At 58.8% G+C, this 19,220-nt stretch overlaps 1 protein-coding gene across 6 annotated transcripts in view; it reads right to left on the bottom strand.

Moving 5' to 3' along the window:
- ASAP2 (ArfGAP with SH3 domain, ankyrin repeat and PH domain 2) overlaps positions 1-19,220 on the bottom strand; it is a gene marked incomplete at both ends in the record, with an annotated part of 114,224 nt that overhangs the window by 68,789 nt on the left and 26,215 nt on the right. The window lies entirely within an intron of this gene.

The raw sequence follows: 19,220 nt of genomic DNA, 5'->3' as shown, positions 1-19,220 counted from the left end.
GGAGGCTGCCGGGGCGGGTGGAAGACAGACCCGCTCAGGTTTGCAGAGACCCAGAGGCATGTTCCTAATCCTCTCCAGTCTGATTTCTCTCCCAGAAACCGGGAGTAATAGCTCCGACTTTGCCAGGTTGAATGATTAAAAACACGAAGACTTCAACAAGTATTCACAGACCAACCACTCACTGCAGCAATGACCGGCACCAAGTGACACTCATGGGGTTTGTTCCATAGCCCATCAGCCCAGACATTTAAGTGCAGTAGCACCGGGAAGGCCAGCTGGGGCCTGCAGGAGGCCCCTGCTCACTGCCTGGGATATGGCAGGTGCCTGACCACAGTCCCAGCACCCACTACGAATTCTGACCATAAAAAACCACAGTGGCATATTGCCTGGAATGGACCAGCCATTCAGAGAAACACTCTCGACTTCAGCCTCCCTGAGTCAGCACCTCCGAGCCCTGCCCCACACAGCAACCAAGTCCCAGCTCTACTGTGGCAGCAACTACTCTGCTGGATGCTGGAAGCAGATGTGACAGTGCTGAGGGTTTTAAATGGAAGGATGGCCATGAGGCACTGGACAGGCTGGTTACGATTCAAAAAGAAGTTGGCATTTAAAAAATGATGACCGATACAGTGAAGAAAAGGGTAAGGACTGATAGCGGGGAGTCAAAATGTCTCATGGAGAATTAACTTCGTTTTCCCCAGAGGTCTCTAATCTACAAGAAAGGAAACAATAGCCCATGAGAATCTGCAGGGAGGGAGATCCAGGCACCCGGCCGGGCCCACCACGAAGGGGACACCTGGGTTCAATGCGAAGCAGCAGACATTCTAGAAAAGTCTGAGTGGCCACGGAAATTGGTGGCTGTGCCCTCCAGGCTCTGTCCATGGGAGCTTGGCATAATCATGCCCAGGGAAAGGGGCCCGTGGTGGTCACACACTTCAGAACGGGAGGCCACAGGGGAGGGGTACTGTGCAACACCGTGAACTGGGCCTCCCGCTGGCCTAGGGGTTGGGTTGGGTCCAGCACTATCACTGCTGTAGCCTGAGCTCCATCCCCGGCCAAGGAGAAACCCACACGGCGCAGTAGACCTCTCCTGTCTCCCTGCTGCTCCCCTCAGCAGTGTATTTCAGTAGATCCACCTGTTCTGCTCCCCACTCTGTCTCTGGTGAATCCTCTCATCCCCACACCTCTGGCCTGTACCCCAGTTCTTCTACACAATAAATAAATAAAATAAAAAACTAAAACAACAACACTGTGAACTCCAGCAAGTTCCTCTGACTTTAGGTGGTAGGACACACGCTTCCCCATCACTGACTGCATGAGGGTCTTGTAGAAATATGCCGCCCCCCACGGAGAGCCCATGTGCTAAGGGGAGTGCCGTGTCCTGAACCAGGCCTGAGCGGGTGAATGTACTTTCCTGCAGTCGGCGAGGAAGAGACTGGAAATAAAGGTGAGGTCAGCGTAGAGATAATTTCTAATTAAAATTGCAAGAGAGAAAAGCAATTACCTCCACTCAAAAACACACCACTATGGTACCTACTGATGGACAGTAAGATTACACTGGGTCAAGAGAAGGCAGAAGGGTGAAGACTGGGCACTAGCAGCAGTCTTCAGGCAAGGATACCACGAACTCAGCACGGAATCTGCAACCAACACAACTTGAGATTCTCAAGAAACCAAGGTATGCAGCAACCAGGTGTTGTTTCTCCCCACATCGGGTGCTCACCCACCGCCTCCGGGCTTGGAGGAGGAAACCAGGCTTTGGGCAGCCCCAGGACATGTGCATGAAGAGGCCACAGCTGCGTCCCTGCAGCCAGGGCTGGGGTGGGAGACGGGTGGGGACGCTGAGCGTCGGGCGCCATGTCCGGCCAGGCCCGTGAATCTGTGAGCTCTGCTTCATCACAGCAGTGAGCCAGGCTGCAGGCGTGTGTGCCACATGTCAGAGGAAGCACACACCTGTTTCACCCACTCTAAAAGTGTCTGTCCCAGTGCCCAAGCTGGGGTGTTAAGAGCGTGGTTCTTACTTGCTTGAGAAAGCCGCTCTCCTCAGGGGGTTCCCTGCTCATCTAGGTGTGGCTGCCACAGGGAGCAACGGGACAGGATGGGACAGAGACCAAGACAGAGGCCTCAGACGACGCAGCTCCTTTCAGACCTGTGCTGTGCAGTAGGGCGGCCACCAGCCACACACCAACACCAAGCACGGGCTCGTTAAAATCCAACAAGACAAACACTGTGTCTTCATGTCCTGCCACCTTCTTCCAGCGCTGCAGCCACACATGGCCTGCTGAACATGGCCCCCAAGAGCAGAAATGACATTTCTGACCACAACAAACAAAACCACTCTCAGCTTCGTGCCCCCGGCACAACTCTTCCTAGAAAGAGCCACGTGGACGTTCAGGTGGCAGCCCTGCCTCAGCGCACACTTGCCTTTGCTTTTGCGGTAATGCAGAGCATCGGGGACAGTGTCAGATTGTTCCAGAAGCTTCTGGGGAAGCACAGAAATACACAGTGGCCTGCAGCCTCAATTGAAAGCCAGAGTAATAATGGATCTCCCTCCTGGGAATAAAGCTGAGGCCTGGGGAATAGCAGGTGTCATTAAGTATTAAGATCAAATACAAATCCAAGCTCGATCACAGCTGTGGAGAACACGTGTGCCCAGCCTTGGGCCAAACCAGAAGGACACAGCCTGGGTGAGCCAAGAAAACCGAGGCTGCTCGCAGCGTACACACACGGGCGCCACGGCACACGCGCAGGATGCTCAGCACGACACTGTCAGAACAGCCGGAAGCGAAGCCCCCACGCCGGTCAGAGGCAGACTGCAGAGACAGGTTGCGGCCCCCTCACAGAATCCAGCGCTAGGCAGCAACGGAGAAGAGCAAACCTTACCACCCAAAATCACATGAGTGTTCACAAAAAAGTTAAGCAAAGAAGCAAACTGCAGAAACATACACTGCAATTGCAAACTGCAATGTCCTCAAATTCAAAAACTTAGATCCCATCTAATTTACGTTTAGGGGTGTGGTGGGAGCAGGCACAGGGCAGGCTCTCTAGGGATGCGGGCAGACGGGTAAAGGAGCATCCTGGAGCCCTCAGTGGCTTTTTCAGGCTTTAATGCTCTTTCCACACCAACTGTTGCGGGTGAGCCGGCAGGCGGGCAAGCGGGGGAGGCTGGGGGGCCTCCTGGCCCCCGGGCAATCTGGATGTGTTTCTCCTTGGGCGCTGGTGTCGTCTCACGGTCTCACCGCTTCTGCAGCCACGGTCTCCCGCAGCCGTTCTGCTGCCCTTACAGCCCTGCCCTGCAGGCACAGATTGCACACTTGGACATGTGCACACACGCATGCTCAGGTGTCCATAGTCAGGCACGCTGCCCTGGCCCACGCTCCCAAGCGCCTCCTGCATTCAGGGCTGCAGGTGAGAGCCACAGAGGCCCACAGCGCAAGAGCCTGAGTGTCTTCATTTCTCTGCAGGTGGATAAGGGCTCTTCAATCTACAGACGGAGCGAGGAGGCGAGGACAGCGTGGTGGGGGCGGTGGCTGCCTGGGCACAAGGGACTCACGGGCTGCTGACCAGGGCCAGGAGGACAGGTGATAGCTGAGTGCGCAGCTGCTTCATGATCATCTAAATTACAGTATATTCTCACAGTACAGATGATCTGCTTATATTAATAAAAGTGTAAAGCAGTTTTTTAATAGAAAAGAATTTAAGAACTGGGGGGAAGAGGCAGCCCCGCATCCTGGTCATGGACAGTGAGTGAGAGGAACTAGGGGAGCCCCCGTCCCATAGCCCCAAATTACTGAGAGCCGGAGAGGCAAGGCCATGTGGAGACCGGTGGACACGCACCCTAGCCCCACCAGCTCCCACCTGGCCTGTTCCTGCAGCATCTGCCACGTTCCCTGCTGCGGGAGTCAATGTTTAGGCACAATCTCACCAAACCACTTCATCAGATCTTCAAGAGAACGCTTTTCTGAGCCCGGATGGCGGCCACCTCTCAAGGGGAAGCCGTGCCTCTGCCATTACCAGGGCTGGGGCCCAAGGGCATCTGAGAGGAGGCCAGTCCCTCACCCCAACCACCTGCTGGCCTTCACCACGTCCTCAATCACAAGGGCTAACAACAGGTGCATCCACGCCCTGCCGCACAGCCATCGGGGGAAGGGCTCCTGCACCCCAGCCCTGTGCATGGGGCCAGCCGTGGCCAATGACTCACGTGTAGGTGACACTGAGAATAAAAAACAATCAAAGCAACTTCACCGAAGATCAAAATGCAACAGCGCTTTTCCAGAGCTCCTTGGGAAGAAAACATAGGTCGCTCATAAATGCCATTGAGCGGGCCTCTGCAAAGGAGGGTGACCCATTCCAAAAGAAAGGGCGAGCCGGACCCCACGGGAAGCAGCAGCTGTGTCCTCGGGAAGCCGCGGGGCCCTAGGGCATCTCTGCTTCCCAGCTGTCCCTGACCTGAGTTCCTGGCTCCGGAGTTTCTCTTTTTAACAAGGAAAATGAAAAGGGAACTTCTTTCACTTACTTTTATGTCCAGTTGAGGACAGTGGATTTGTTTCACATGGCGCACAAACACTTGCCAGAGAAATAACAAGTACTCGAATTGCTGATGCCCACGTGTAAATGTATACCCAGGAAAATTCCTCTGTAAGACACACGAAACGCACAGCGGTTGCCAAGGAGACGGGAACGCCCGTGAAGGGAGACCCCTTTTTGGTAGTTTGAGATATTTACTCCAGGAGTGGATTTATGGGTGAATTTGTGGCTAAAAAGAGAACAGCTCTGTGGCGTGAAAGGGGACAGTGGGCCACGCAGGGCCAGGGGGACGCGGCCGGAGGCGCTACGCAGACGGCCTGGGCAGAGGACAGAAACGGCAAGAGAGGGCAAGGCCCCGGGCGTGGGCAACACGGGAACCAGGCCTGACGGTGCCGGGAGCACTGCCTGCCGTCTCCAGGAGAGCAAGCCTGGGTGGCCGGAGCCATGGGCCTGGCCCCTCCTTTCTACGCGAGCTTTTTCTGCACAGATGGGCGCAGCAGGCCTTTGGGATGAGACGGGAAAAGCAGCACCACGCATGCCAGCACCGCTGCCCGGGGGTCGGCAGCACCAGGCAATGCACCCAGAGGCACAAAGGCCACGCTGACCAGGACAGCGCCCGGGGGCGGGGGGCGGGTGTGAAGTTGAAGAACCAGGCGCCTCACACTCGGGAGCCCGTGGCTGGAGACGCAGCCCCACGGGCTCCACTAGGTCACTGTGCTAGCGAAACGGAAGCAGCTGGAAGCGATCGCCAGCTTTATAAAGTCTCCACGTCCTGGTTTTCAATTAGGAGGAAAAGGCTTCTGGGAGCTGAAAAGGGAAAGCTGAATTCTGTCAAGACGGCTACGACACAGCAGCAGAGACGGGCACCCCCAGCCTCACGCCCTGGGCCCCCACCCGCCTTACCTCAGCTCTGCCCCCCAGGACGGCAGAAGAGCTCGGTCACGGCAGGAAACGGGCCATCTCGGGGAACAGTCACAGACAGACAGACAGACGGCAGGGGGAGCAGAGGGAGCGGTGGGAAGGTGACCGGCAGCTGGGGGGACAGCCAGGATCCCCCCTCTCCGTCCCGGGAGACCGTGGGGTCACGAGCCAGGCCGGCTTCCCCGGGAAGCAGGGATGGAGGGTCCCGAGCTCTGTTCCAACAACGTAAACGGGGAGAGGCGGCTGAGGGGCCCATGTCCCTCTGAGCTCCACGGGCAGCGAGGGGCTGGGTGGTTCCGGAGGCTCGGGACTCAGCTTGGAGACACCAGCTTGCTCACTATTCTGGGGTCCTCCTCTTGCCCCCCACCCTGCTAGCACTCTGGGCTCTCGAGTTCCAAGTCGGCCCTCAATGGGCCTCCCTGGAGTCCTCTGGCTGCCCGCCATGCGCCTTGCACAGGCCGACCACACGCAGCGCAGGCGGCAAGGTGGGGGCAGCGTCCCGCCAGCGTGCCCTGACCAGCTCCACCTGCCACTACCGAACGACACGGGGAAGAAGCGCCTAGAAGAACTGACCTCGGCTCTGCCCCTCAGTGCCCAAGCTCAGTAGCGCTAGTCCTTGAATCCGACATGCTGGGTCCTAAACCAGACCCCACTTAGGGGTGACGGGTCTGGGCAAACCCCTTCGCCCCAGCGTCCGTTCTGTAAATAGGACTCACGACACCACCCCGCGGGCTGAGCTCTCGGGGGACACAGGGCCCTCACAGCCAACAGCCCTCTAAGGAGTGAACGCCACCCCTGCCAAGCGGGGCCGCAGCTGAGATGCCCCAATATGCCTCGGTCTTACGAGAAACAGTCTCAGGTCTGATGTTTATGAGAAAATAATGCCTTGTGGCTTGCGCCAGCTAATACGGTTTCCCGTTAACATTTCAATTAAAACTTCATTTCCGACACCCCCCCCCCCAGGGGTGAGGCGGACAAAGGCAGGGCCACTTGGCAGGTGGCTTGGCAGGGTCTCTGGGTCAGTATCAAACACATATGGTCTAGACTACGTACAGAATCTAAATCTGTTACAATGCTAAAAATTATTGTACCAACTATAATATTGGGGAGGGGAGTCACTGGGGAGGGGAGTCACTCACCCTTCCTGGCCTTCAGTGTCAGGGTACCCAGAACAGAGTGTGGGGCCCCACTCTAAGGTGCAAGGGGAGCAGGAGGCCAGCTGGGGTCTGCTGCCCCCATCCCCACCCTGCAGACTCCTTGGCTGCCTCCAGGTGGGTTTGGCTGGCCTGTCCTCTCCCTCCACGAACAGCCAGACTGTATACAGTGTGGGGGGAAGCAAATGACCCCCAAAGCTCTGAGAGCGTCCCAGGGAACAAAAGGACCACCCACTTCTTAGGTGAGGTGGTCGGCTTTGGAGACAGGCTTCTAATTCCGAGGACAGCAGCTGAGGTGGCCTGAGTGTCACACGAAACCACATTCCACGGAGCACCTGAACATCCATCACCTGACCCAGTATTTACAGCAGCTCCCGAAACCGCCCTCAGGCTCCCCCATCCAGAGAGCACTGACCCAAAGAGTCCAGGTGACTGGCCCCAGGGCGTTTGACTGGAGCTAATGAAAGGCTAGGAGAGCTCCAGCCAGTCGAAGAAGCTTCCGGAACTGCGCTCCCAGCCCATCCTCCGACAACCCCCAGAGCCAGGAGAGCACAAGGCGCTGCCACCTTCTCCAGGCTTTGGGGAAACACCCCTCCCAGCCCCCGTGCTCATGCTTCCTCCAAGTCCTCCCCACTAGGCTCAGCCAGAGCTAAAGCCACCAGGGGCTGCCCTGCCCCTCAGCTGCCCTGCCCACGCCCACTCACCCAGAAAGCTGCTCAGCAGCTCCTCGCCTGGGCCACCCTGGCCACGCCTCCGCCCTGAGCGCTGCCTACCCAGGTCACCCGCCCAAACCACCTTGTGTGACCCATTCTGCAGCCTCAGATGCTCCAGGAGGGGCGGGGGAGGGGGGTGGGGGGGGCGGGGTGAGGGCAGCTGGGGGGAGGGGTGGTGCCACCATTCACCCGTGCCCGGGCAGGGGTTGGCTACAGGGAGATGAGGGTCTGCAGTCAGGTCTGGCTCTCGGGCTCTCACTTCCTGCCCCAGCCCAGGCCGGGCCGGCCCTAGCACGGAGCGGGAAGCCGGAGGCGGGAGCTCCAGGAAGCGGCAGGCGGAGGAAGGAAGGAGGGCACCCCAGGCCTGGAGCTGGCCGCGCACACAGCTGGCAGGGGAGCGGGGTGCGGGGTTCTGCAATGGGGGCTGACGCTGAGGTCCACTCAGGCCCATCTGCCTCACCGCCCGGTGCGGTGCCTCCCACCCCCAGACCTGTCATCTCACGGAACTAAATGTTCGTTTTCCCCCAGTCCGAGTGGCGTGGTTATGGGGTGGGGGGCCTGGGGAGGGCGGAACCGGGCTTTAACGCCCTCGTTGCCACACACACAAACTGCTCGGCGCCCCAGGCCCACAGTCCACCTCCCTGGGTGCTCGGCCAGGCCGTCCCGAGGGCTGCACTGGAAGGAGCCCACCGGGCAGCTGTGCCGTGTTGGGCCTGTGCGAGGGCCTCCCTGCCCGGCGCCCCCAGAAGGCACAGCAGCAGGCCCACCTGAGCCGTGAGCGCCCCGCGGCAGAGCGGGGAGGGGAACCTGCTGCAGAGGGCCTGCTCTGGCTCCCCCAGCCTCACCCTGTCCTGCAGTCCGCAGTGGCCGGCTCTCCACGCGGGCCTCCAGAGTGCTCCTTGGAGGACACTCACCGCACACACAAGCCTGGCTCCCGCTGCCCAGGACAGGAGGCCATACAGGGTGCCCTCTGGCAGGGGTCGTGGGAGCAGGGGGCCTGGGAGCCACGGGGGAGCCGGCTCGATGCCACCCACCACCTTCACCTCGTCCCTCTGAAGGACACTGGCCGCGCTGAGCAGCCCCTGACCGGCGAGGTGCGGCCAGGTGAGCAGGCACCCAGGGAAGGGCAGAGGACCGAGGCGAGGAGGGCCCAGGCAGCAGACAGAAGGGCTCCTGGCAGGGGCGGCTCAGAAGCTCCTTCGCCTCCAAGGGTCATTAAAGGTTGTTTATTTTCAGCATCTGGGCCCTGAGCATGTCTCCCCAGGGAAGGTTTCAGACCATTAGTTTTATTTTCTTGGTCTGTTTTCCATTCAAAGAAAAAATATTCAAAACCTCAGCCCATAAAACAGGAGGGAGAGCAAGAGGAAGGGCCCCTGGGCGGCCCCAGTGAGGGGCCGGGTGATCCTTCCCCCACACGCACTGGGGTGCAGCCCCCCAGGGTTGCTAAACACACAGGTGCCTGCAGCGCCCGCTGCCCGCTGTCCGCTGTCCGCGGCAGTCCAGGGAAGTCCAGAACGCGCAGTCCTGAGAACAGACGCCGCCCGTAGTCACTGCTTTAGCCCCAGCACAGAAGGGAGCGGAGGGAGACAGATATCGAGGTAAGACGTAACCACAAAGGCAGCCCAGGATTTTCAGACCAGAGCGCTACCTGCTTTGAGGCCAACGTGCAAAGCATTTGCTGTCCCGAGAAGCCGGAGGGAGCGGCAGTGGCCCGCAGAAAAGGCCGTGCGGTGGGCTTGGCAGTGGCCCGCAGAAAAGGCCGTGCGGTGGGCTCCGCGGGCTCAGCCGCGCGGCCCGGGCCTGGCACGTTTACCTGCGGCGTCGAGGGGAAGGGCTGGGCGAGTCAGGGCTGTGTGGAGCCAGGAAGGCCGTGGCCAGGGCAAGGGCTGGGCACCAGCTGGGCTCTGCCCCCTACTCCCAGCAGGGCCGGGGACAAGTCACTTCCCTCCTTGTTCCAGATACAAAATTTTAGGAAGTGCCGTCTTTAAGACAGTCTGACCTCAGCTCTCTCTCCAAGATGGGGCTGCAATCACTGCAAAGGTCTGTGATATAACATTAATTTTCCAGATGAAACAGCCTTGCCTGACAGGCTCTATAAAAGAATCAACCAGTGACTTGCTATTAATATCGTGAGCCAGTCCTAGTCCAAAGGTCGAAAATTTTCGGTCATGACAGAAAGTCACTTTAACTAAAGATTCTACATTTCCTGGGCTTGGATTTCTCAAAACTCTCGGCGTGTGCGTGCACCAGTGAGGCACGGGTCCCGGGCAGACGTGACGCTGCGTTGTGGGGGAGGCACTAGCAAGGTCTCCGCCTGCTCGGCGCCGTCAAGACACAGGGCCTACAGCCACGACGAGGCCGGCCCACGCCCAGCTCCGCAGCGGTGCCCACGGTCAACGCATCTCAACAACATGCCACTGAGGCTGCCAAGTGATAAACCAAGACGCCACCTGTGGAATTTCCTTTTCAGCCCGAAAAATACTTTTTCACATTCTCTTCATTTGTGGTTCTTTCTGACATCACGTGCTGTTTCTTTAGTCTGTTCGAGGCAAACCACTCTTATTAGCCAAGAAACGACAAACCAAGAAAATAAAGCCGTCTCCTCCCGGGGCAGTGTCTGGGAAACGGTCTCTGCTTTCAAAGACAAGACTCCTCAGAAACAAGGGGCAGCAAACAGACTCCTGGGCCACCCGCTCCTCAGGGCAGGGCTCCGGCCTCCCCGGCAGAGCGGGGCACCTGGAACACTCCATGTGCCTGGAATGAGACCACGCTCAGCTGCTCTTTAAAGAGGAGTACACAGCCACATCCTGAAGAAAGCAGCAGGTTGAGGGAAAGGCAGGGACCCCAGGCAGGGGGTGGACCCGCCAGCCACACAGGGCAGGCGCTGGCCGGGGAGGGCTGGCCGGGGAGGGCAGGATGTGCTCGGCCAGGACGGGACACGGCTCAGAGACAGTTCAGGTGCGCTTCATCCACCAGGTTGTGTTTCTAAAAACAACTGAATTCCTCTGCGCGAAAGGACGGGAAGGTCTCTCACAGCGTGCAGGCCGCTCGGAGGCATAAGTACCATCACGTCTGTAACCCAAGTCCATGTGAACAAGGCTGTTTTTACTCCTGGGAAACAGGCGGGGGAGGCCAGGGCCCGCACACTGCAGCACACGAGACAGAGACGCTGCGACGTGCACATACGGAGAGTCAGATGGCCCGGACGGCCTTCACAACACAGCCGGGATCCTCTTTATTCAAACGAATGCAGACGGGGTAGCACCAGCTCTCCCTCAGGACAGCAGCCCGCGCCTCCTGGCAGTCCTCACGTCTACCCCAGACACTGGAGACGCAGAGGGCGCCCGTCACAGCACAACATGGAGAGGTTTGTGCCTGTGGCTGACCGAGGCCTTGTCCTTGCACACACACGGGCTGAGCTAACCCCCCACCGTGCTCGTCGTGGCCCCACACCCCCGATGGAGCCCCCACACCTCTCTGGTGTGAACTGAAGAGAGGCCCGGTTGGTCTTACTCGGGGTCCAGGAGCGTGGTCTCCCCACAGCTACGCACCGGCACACCAATAAATAATCCTAAAATGAATTCATTTTGGTGCCAGGCCCCTTTGCTTCTGGGGGGATCCCAGAACAGCTCCATGCTCATGAAATCCCCCCAAGGCAAACAGCAGGGACAGGTAGTGACACCAGGGCCAGCCGGGACTGACCCCGAGGACACCAGGCGGGGGCTCCCGTGTCGGGACCCCAGTACAGTGATAGGACTGGAATCTGACACGGCTCGCTGAGCCGCACGCTGGAAAGCGCGGCCGTCACTGCGTGCAACACACCTCAGCGCGGCCAATTTTCAAAACTGAAAATGGAACCAAAAAATCCGACTTGGGTTCCTTTCTTAGCTTCCCAACCTGCTGGTTTCCTTCAAATGACTGTTCTCTTCCCGTAAATAACCTTCGGGAAGCCTTTGTGGCTTCTGATGATCACCCCACCGTGGCCGGGTGTCGTGACGCCGGGGGGTTAGCTCCGGGGAGACGCGGGCAGGGGGAGGCGGAGGGAAACCACATACAGTCGGGCAAGACTGGGGCTCTGGGGCTCAGCGCAGGCACCCCCCGCAGTGTTCCTCAATGCTGCCAGAGCAGACGCCTCCAAAGCAGATTCATCAAACAAGTAAGTTTCTCTAGAGCCACCGGCCCCACAGCTCCTTCAACACTGAGCTCGCCCAACATCGCGGCCCGGGCCCGGGGGGCCTGTGTGGTGTGAGCTGCCCACCATCCTGATACTGGGGAGACGTGCTCCACGCTGCCCCTCTATCACCCCCTGGCTTGTGCCGAGGACCCAGTCTGCTCCTTACAAAACATTGATGAAAGAAACTCAGCCCCCCACGCGGGAAGATCTTTGGAAAAAAAAAATTTTTTTTTAAGGAAAGACAGATGCCGGCCCACACTGCCCGCTTCTGGAGCCTCCTCTCGACCCGCTCCAGCCCGTCCCAGGGCCTGCTGGGCCCCTCTGCCCACAGACGGCCCCCAGCCTCCGGGCGGCCCTCCCCGCGTCCCGCACGGCCCCGCCCCCCACCACGCCATTTCTCCATCACAACCCGCAGTCCCTGGGAGAGGCCAGCCCGGCGCCCAGCAGGACGCTTGTCCACGGGTCCCTCCACCTGCTCCCAAGCCTCATCTCCTCCCTCCGCCCACAGGCAGGAGCCAGGAGCGGGAGGCCAGGGGGCCGCACTTCCAGAGAAGCAGGCCAAGCACCCCGCTGCCTGGGCTCCACCTCCCCAGCCCGCAGCCCCCAGGGATGCCCCCCACAAGCAGCACTGTGCCTGAGGGGGCAGCAGGCGGGGGCCTCAGCCCACCTCGCCAGCTGCCCCCCCTCCTCTCACAGACCCTCAGCAGGACTGGCCCCAACAAAGCCCTGGTCATCTGGCAGGACTCGGCCCCAGGAGGAGCCCCCGGGAGCCGGCAGTGCCGCCCCTGGGGAGACACAGGGCGGACAGGCTAGCGGGCAGGGCCAGCCCGGGGTGGGAGGCACACAGACGCCGGCACTTGAGCACGCCCCATGCGGCAGGGTCTGCGGGTAAACGAGTGGGCAGGCGTTCCCTGCCCTCCCATCAGCATCCGTGACCGGCACCCGTGGTCGTGCCCGCGCTCCTGTAACAACGGACACCTGGGTCCAGAGTGCATAGAGTGTGCGCACGTCATTGGGGACACCTGTGCCAAGGGCTAGGGGATCTGAGGCGGCGTCACTCTGAGGCGGGACTACAGAAGGAGGAGCCAGGGAAGTGCGGAGAGAGGAGGCTGGTCTGTCCTGATTCAGCATTAAAGGCCTGGAAAAATCTACCCACGAACCCAGCCGGCCTGGGGCGGTTGCCAAGCAGGGTCCCCAGGGCAGAACTGGGAGGCTGAGGCCTCACAGCAGGACGAGGCACTAGACCCACCTGCTGTCACCAGGGGAGAGGCCCGCTTACAGCCTGCGTGCCTGGGCCGAGGGACAACCTCTCAGCCCTGCCTGGGCCACCTCCCAGCCCTGCCCAGCACCTGCAGCCTGCCTCAGGAATGCGAGACGCTCCCTTCTTCTGGACCCAACATTCTAGGGGGTCTAAGACTGTACACGGGAGGGGGTTGGGACAAAAGCTGAAGATGGCAGGACTGAACACGCTGTGCCCGCTGGATTCAGGAAAGAGACGTCTCAGCGAGGGCAGACACAGGGCCCAAATTCAGAGGGTTTTTTTTGAGGGTTTTTTTTTTAAGATCTTGCTTGTAAATCCCAGAAACCAAATTTTCTATCTTCCCGTTTTCTTAGAGGGTGCTGAGCCCGATCCTGCGGGTACTCGGGACCACGGGGAGCGCCGAGCGCCGCCCGCCTGCAGCACCCCAGCCGAGGGTTTTGGGGGCCAGGGCCGCCTTGCTGGAAGGGCCCTCTGCTGTGCTGTGTCCCTCCCGCGTCCTCTGGCCCCGACTCCAGGCAGCTGAGCTCAGAGGCCTTTGCTGTTTATTTCCGGTTCCTGGAGAAGTTCCAGATGGCAGGGGTTGCTGAAAGCCTGACCTCCAGATAAGTGGAGCGTAATTACGCTAAGAGCTGGGGGGACCCAGCGTAGGGAGGTTATCAGAGTGGGGGGAGGGGGCGAGGAGCCAGCCCCAAGAGTTTCCTGGTCACTGAGCTCAGCAGCACCAGATTTTAAGTTTTTTTCAGAGGAACTAACACTGGTTTGAGGCTGACGTCAGCTGCAGGGGCTCGGGGCGACTCCAGCCTCTGCACACAGCACAGCGTGACCGTGACCGCACCGCGCCCGGCTCCCAGCCAGCCCCGCGCAGCTGACCCCTCCCCACAGCCCTCCTTTTACAGCCTCGGCACGTAAGGAAGAGGCTCCGGGGACCCGCACAGAGATGACAGCGACGGCCCCGCCCGCACCACCTACTCTGCCCGCTGCGGTCTCGGAGCTTTCTGAAAACGGCTTAAACTAATGAATGATTTCACAACAAGGAGGTGAGGCCCAGTCTGAGCGCTCAACACCAACACACGGCTCGTAAGCAGCGGAGGTGGGAGCGGAACCCTGCAACACGCCAACGCCACTCATGCTCCTTCACCACAGCTCCCCGCTTTAAAAACCCTCCCGACAGAAGCAGCTGCCGCTCCACAGAGCACCAGGCTCACGCGAAACCACCCCAGGAAGCAGCACGTGGGGCATAAGGTCCGCAAGGCCAAGGTCATATCAGACAAACCGCTGACCCGATCGCTGTGCTGCCCAGGGCCCTGGACCACCTGAGACGTCCAGGCGCCAGGCCTGGGCCCATCCAAGCTGCCTCTGGCAAAGGGCAAGTCTCCTTCATTGAGGGGCAGCGAGTCCATCCTCATCAGCACTTCCAGCTGCAGCCCCCCCACCCGGCTCCCTGCGGCTGGTGCTGTCAAAACACATGGACGGACTGCTGCGGCCAGCTGGGCCCACGCGTCTCCACACCACACACAGGGCACGGGAAGCCGTTAACTTCCCAGGGAGTCTTCCTCATGTCGAGAAGCCGTCACCGCCTCACCGGCTCGCTGAACTGGATGTGCAGGTTAGGGAGAGCACCAAGGACAGAAGAGCAGGAAAGCTTTATTATACTGGCAATGACAAAACTGGAGACACCTGACAGCTTTTTAAAGGCTCGGGACGCAGGAGGAAGCCGCACTTATACAATTCCATATGGTTCCCCTGCGGAGCACACGACCTGGGTGACTGAGAAGCTACGTGCACAGGAAAAGCGGGTGAAGTCTACCTGTGTTTAACGGTTTGGGAGCATAGGTTTGGGGTGTCGTCACAGAAAACCCTATCCAACTTTTTTTTTTTAAAAGATTTATTTATTTATTCAAGCACTGGGTACAGTCAGAAGTGCGGGAGGGTGAGAGAATTCACCAGAGCCAGAGCGGGGAGCAGAACAGGCAGACTGACCAAGTACACTGCTGAGGGGAGCAGCGGGTGGCAGGAGAGGTCTGCGCGCCATGGGGGACCCTCACTGGTGGCCGGGGATCGAACTGGCGCTGCAGAGGCTGCGTGCAGCTTCGCAGCCCAGCGCTCAACCGCTGCGCCACCAGGGAAGGCCCACCCCATCCAATTTTTAACTCACATTATAATATAGAGTTGCCACAATCACAGTTGATCAGCCTCAGAGCAGAGGCCCACAAACCAGGGCTCCTGCCCCACCGTCCTTTCACTGAACTTCAACAGCCCCCTCCACATAGGATAGTTCAAGAAGTTTCGATTATTGTGTAATCAGAGGTGGGGACCACCTTTCTTTAACGTAAGCCCTGACCACCAGCCTGACAGCAAAATCTGTACTGAGGACCCAACTGGTCCAAAGCTACGCTCGGGCCCAGAGCTGGTAGAGAATTGAACACATCTCTGCCCGAAGTCGGAGCACACTGAGGGGCACTGACACGGGCGAGTGTGGGCATGCAGCGCAGGCAGTGACAGCATTAGGACACGCCAGAGAGGGAGACACAAAAACACTAATGCAAAGGCCATCTGCACCCCCGTGTCCACTGCAGTGCGACTGAGTCAAGTTACAGAAACAACCCAAGTGCCCAAGGACAGACAAGTGGATCAAGATGACATCTACATATGAGGGAATACTATGCAGCTATAAAAAAGATGGCCTCTTCCCATTTGTGACAACATGGGTGGGATTGGAGGGGGTTATGCTAAGTGAAATAAGTCAGATGATTTTACTCATAACTGGGATATAAAGAAACAAACAGCAACAGAAAAAGCTAAATCAAACCAAAACAATCCTTAAAATTTGACTGTAGAATGGAAGCTACCATGGAGGGAGGGGGCAGGGATAGGAGCCCAGTGGACAGAGGTGGAAGATTTTGGGGCGTGAGTGGTGGGCATGGTGTGGTAACATCTGGTGCTCCTCAGAGAGGGGAGTCAGGGGGAGATGAGGCCTGGGCACAGCCCGTGCAAAGAAGACTTAGAAGCCAGCGTGCGCTACAGAAGGTAGCTGTCGTCATTTCGAGAAGTGACTAAAAATAAATTTGTGACTAATCATTTAGGGTTTGTTTTCACAGAACGCTCCGCACCTGGCAGTGGGAAGGGTCAGGCAGACACAGAATTGACTGGCCCAGCAGGCCCTCCTGGTACAGGCAGCCCCCAGCCCACCCAAGGGGCTTCCAGAACCTTCCAACAGCAGCAGCACCTTTACAGCAGAGTCAGCTAAGGTCTAGAAAGATCCTCCCAGCAGAGGTATCACCAAACTGTCTCAGACCAGAAGCTCCTGTCTGGGAGGAGCTGGCCTAGTTCCTGGCACCTCCGGGACCCGGACGCGTGACAGTGATGGTTTTATCACCACCTTCACCGGGCACCAGGTTAGTGAACTGCCAGAGGCATGAACACGCATCATTACACTGGGCTCTCCGCGTGCCCGAGGTCACGCTCCCCATCAGGGCAAAAGACCACACCCAAGGCAGGCCTGTGTGATCGCTGCTTCTGCTTTCCACGTCAGCATCCACCCCACGCTGTCTACACACGAACGGCCTCAGCACCAGAGGTGGCCGTGTGAAGGAAGCCGCTTACTCTACAGCGAGGCTCACTGGCTGGGCCTCTGCAGGCTTCTCTCCAGGCCTCCCAAAGCGCCTCTGGGGATGTCTGCCGGCACATCAGTAAATGCACATGTGCTCCCACACACTAGCGGGCACTGGTAAAAGCCTCGTCTACACCCGGGTACAACTCGGGAGCCCTCGCTAGGGGTTCTGTCCTCCAGCCGAGCAAACAGCAGAGCCACCGAGGCAGAACGCGTGACGTGAGAGGCACCTCAACCTGGAGCGACAGGGCGGCCCCCGAGTGAGGGCGGCTCCGTGCTGTCCTCACCGAGATCCGCTCCACCGCGCCGTGAACCCTGGGACTCCGCGGGAGGCGTCCACAGAGCCCTCTGGGCCTGGCAGGCTGACCTTCACTGATGCTCCAAAACCAAGCCCTTGAACTGAATCCTTCTGTCTCGGCCGTGACGGCGCTCTGCATGCGGCGGCCCGAGGACGGTCCAATTCCTCTAGTGGCAAGTCAACAGGAAAGTGATTTTCCCACCAATTCCCCCAAGGAAATTTCTCGTACAGTCATGGACGCTGACACACACCCACACCTCTCGTTAGGGGCTGACACTGGCCGGCTATTTCTGCAGTTTCCTAATTACAACGCTCCCCTACCACAGACACGGAGCCCCGGGAGGGCCCTGCGTAGGAACTTCTCAGCGAAAAGCTGCTTGGTGGGTAAAGGAACAAACAAGTGATGAGCGCACACTGGCATATATCCAATCTGCTCCAGTCAGGCCAGGAAGGAGAAAACAAGAGTCCGTCGCCCCAGGTGGAAACACCACCTCAGCCTCCAAGCCCCGCCTCCCGCACCACATAGTGCACCTGCGATTTGCCACTGAACTGGGTCCTGAAGGTACTTTAATTAATTTCATCTGCCTGGCACACAGTAAGCAGATGCTTTTAAACAAAATATCATCTTAACAGTTCCTTCTCGGATTCAATGCCATATTCCATCTGAGTTCCTATACCAACTGGGATTCTAATCTTTGAATAAAAAATGTGCATTATAAAAAAATTTAAGGCTTGCTAGGACAAAACGTTCCCGTTCTTGGAAACTGAAGCACCAGCCTTTGTGAATCCATATGCCTTCTCTCTCTGATGCCTAAAGCCCAACATTTTAGCACATAAGGCTGTTTGTGCATCTTTTCTTTAGCAAAACCGTATTTTTAAGTATCTGGGCCTGAGTGACGTCCACGCAGGAGGGGACCTCACCAAGGTCTCAGACCCATGCACCCCCCGTGGCAGGCACTGCTTCTCTGCTGGAATGAACGTGGGGTAACTCAGGCTCCTTTTTGCCTTCCACTGCCAGCCCCTGCGGCCGCCACCTGCGGCTTTATTTACCTCCAGGTCTCATTACCTACACGTGATGCCATGATGCAAAAGCATTAAGGAGTGTGAGCACGGGGCACAAGCACCTGTTCAACACGGACGCTGGGCCAAGAAGCAGGCAGTCGCGGAGCCTAGTGGTCCGGTCCCCTTCTTCAGCAGTAAAGGCATGTTGGAGAGACCTGAGGCTCCAAGATTCTTTACCCATTTGCCCGAGTCAACCGTGAGCCGCCTGGCCTGGGACGCTGCACAACACCCACTTTCGGGTGAGCCCAGACAGGGCTCCTAAAGAAGGAGAAGAAAAGCGGGAGCAGAAAGGGAGACAGGAAAAAGGGACAGAATGGTGGCCAGCGGTGGTGGTGTCCTCTGGCAGGGCGAGCAGCCACGGACTCTGGACAGCCTCCTCCAACAGGGATGCTGCCACCAGGTACTTGCCGGAGCTTTCAGAAAGAAGGCAGAAGAACAGAATACTGTTCCCGCCAAGATGTGTGTTCCAGGCCAGGCCCAAGGCACAGCAAAACCCCACCACTGCCAGCTGGACAGAGCAGCCGCAGGGCAGGGCCAGTCACGGTGGACAATACCCAACCTCCCAAGGGGTGACTCCTCCAGGAAAGACTTCTAGAAGCAGAGCACCAGCGGTTACTGCGGAGCCCTGGTGTGCTCACCCACAACATCACCCAGGGCGCTGGGTGAGGGGCCAAGGCTGCACCACACAGGCGGGCGCGGGGCCTGAGTGACCCGCCAGAGCTTGCTCCTGCAGGATCACCGTCCGCACGCCTCTCCAGACCGCCTGGCCCAGTCTCGTGCAACGCGGACACAGGCCTCCGGCCGCACTTCCAAGACAGGAGCACACACCTGCTGATGTGAGGAGACAAGGCCCCTTCGCCGCCTCTCACATGAGGAAACAAGCTAAACTCGGCTAACCAAAGGGCCTGAAAGTCACCCGTGTCCCTCCAGGACCAAGCTCCTAACCCCTCCAACATGCTCCCCTGAACATGAAACTTACCGGGACCCCAATACAAGCAAGCAGAGACGCCTCTGCCTGCCCAGTCTTGCTGAGCCTTCTCTTTCTCACTGGTGAGTGTACCCTTTGGGGCCATTCTTTTGTCCTCTCCCTTCCCCTGACTCGCCCCACCAGGGCAGACGCGAGGCGTGAACACACACGGGCCCGTGCGGGAAGGCCTCTTGCTGGGGCCCGAGCATTCGCTTAATCAAGCAATTCCCCCCGCAGGAGGCACGGGCTCAGCTCCGGGCTGTGGAAGGACCCCGGACCGCTGTGGACCTGCCGGCCGGAGCAGAACGGTCCAGTGAAAACTCCCCTGAAGCCTAATCAGGTGAAGCATCGCCATCTCCACATGGACCGAAGCCTGCAGCATCGCTGCTTCGTCTCCAGGCTGTCTCCCGGCACGCGAATTAAGACAGACTACGGCTCCAATGACAGGTGAGACAAGCTCAGCTTGGGAACGTATTTCGGCTCCCGGAGCTACTCGGGCGGGCCTGAGAAAGGTGGGCTGTGAAAATGTCGCC

This window comes from Talpa europaea, assembly GCF_964194135.1.
Source record: "Talpa europaea genome assembly, chromosome: 6".
NCBI classification, from domain to species: domain Eukaryota; kingdom Metazoa; phylum Chordata; class Mammalia; order Eulipotyphla; family Talpidae; genus Talpa; species Talpa europaea.
The sequence above is the reverse complement of the archived record's forward strand: the minus strand, read 5'-3'. Positions and strand labels throughout refer to the sequence as shown.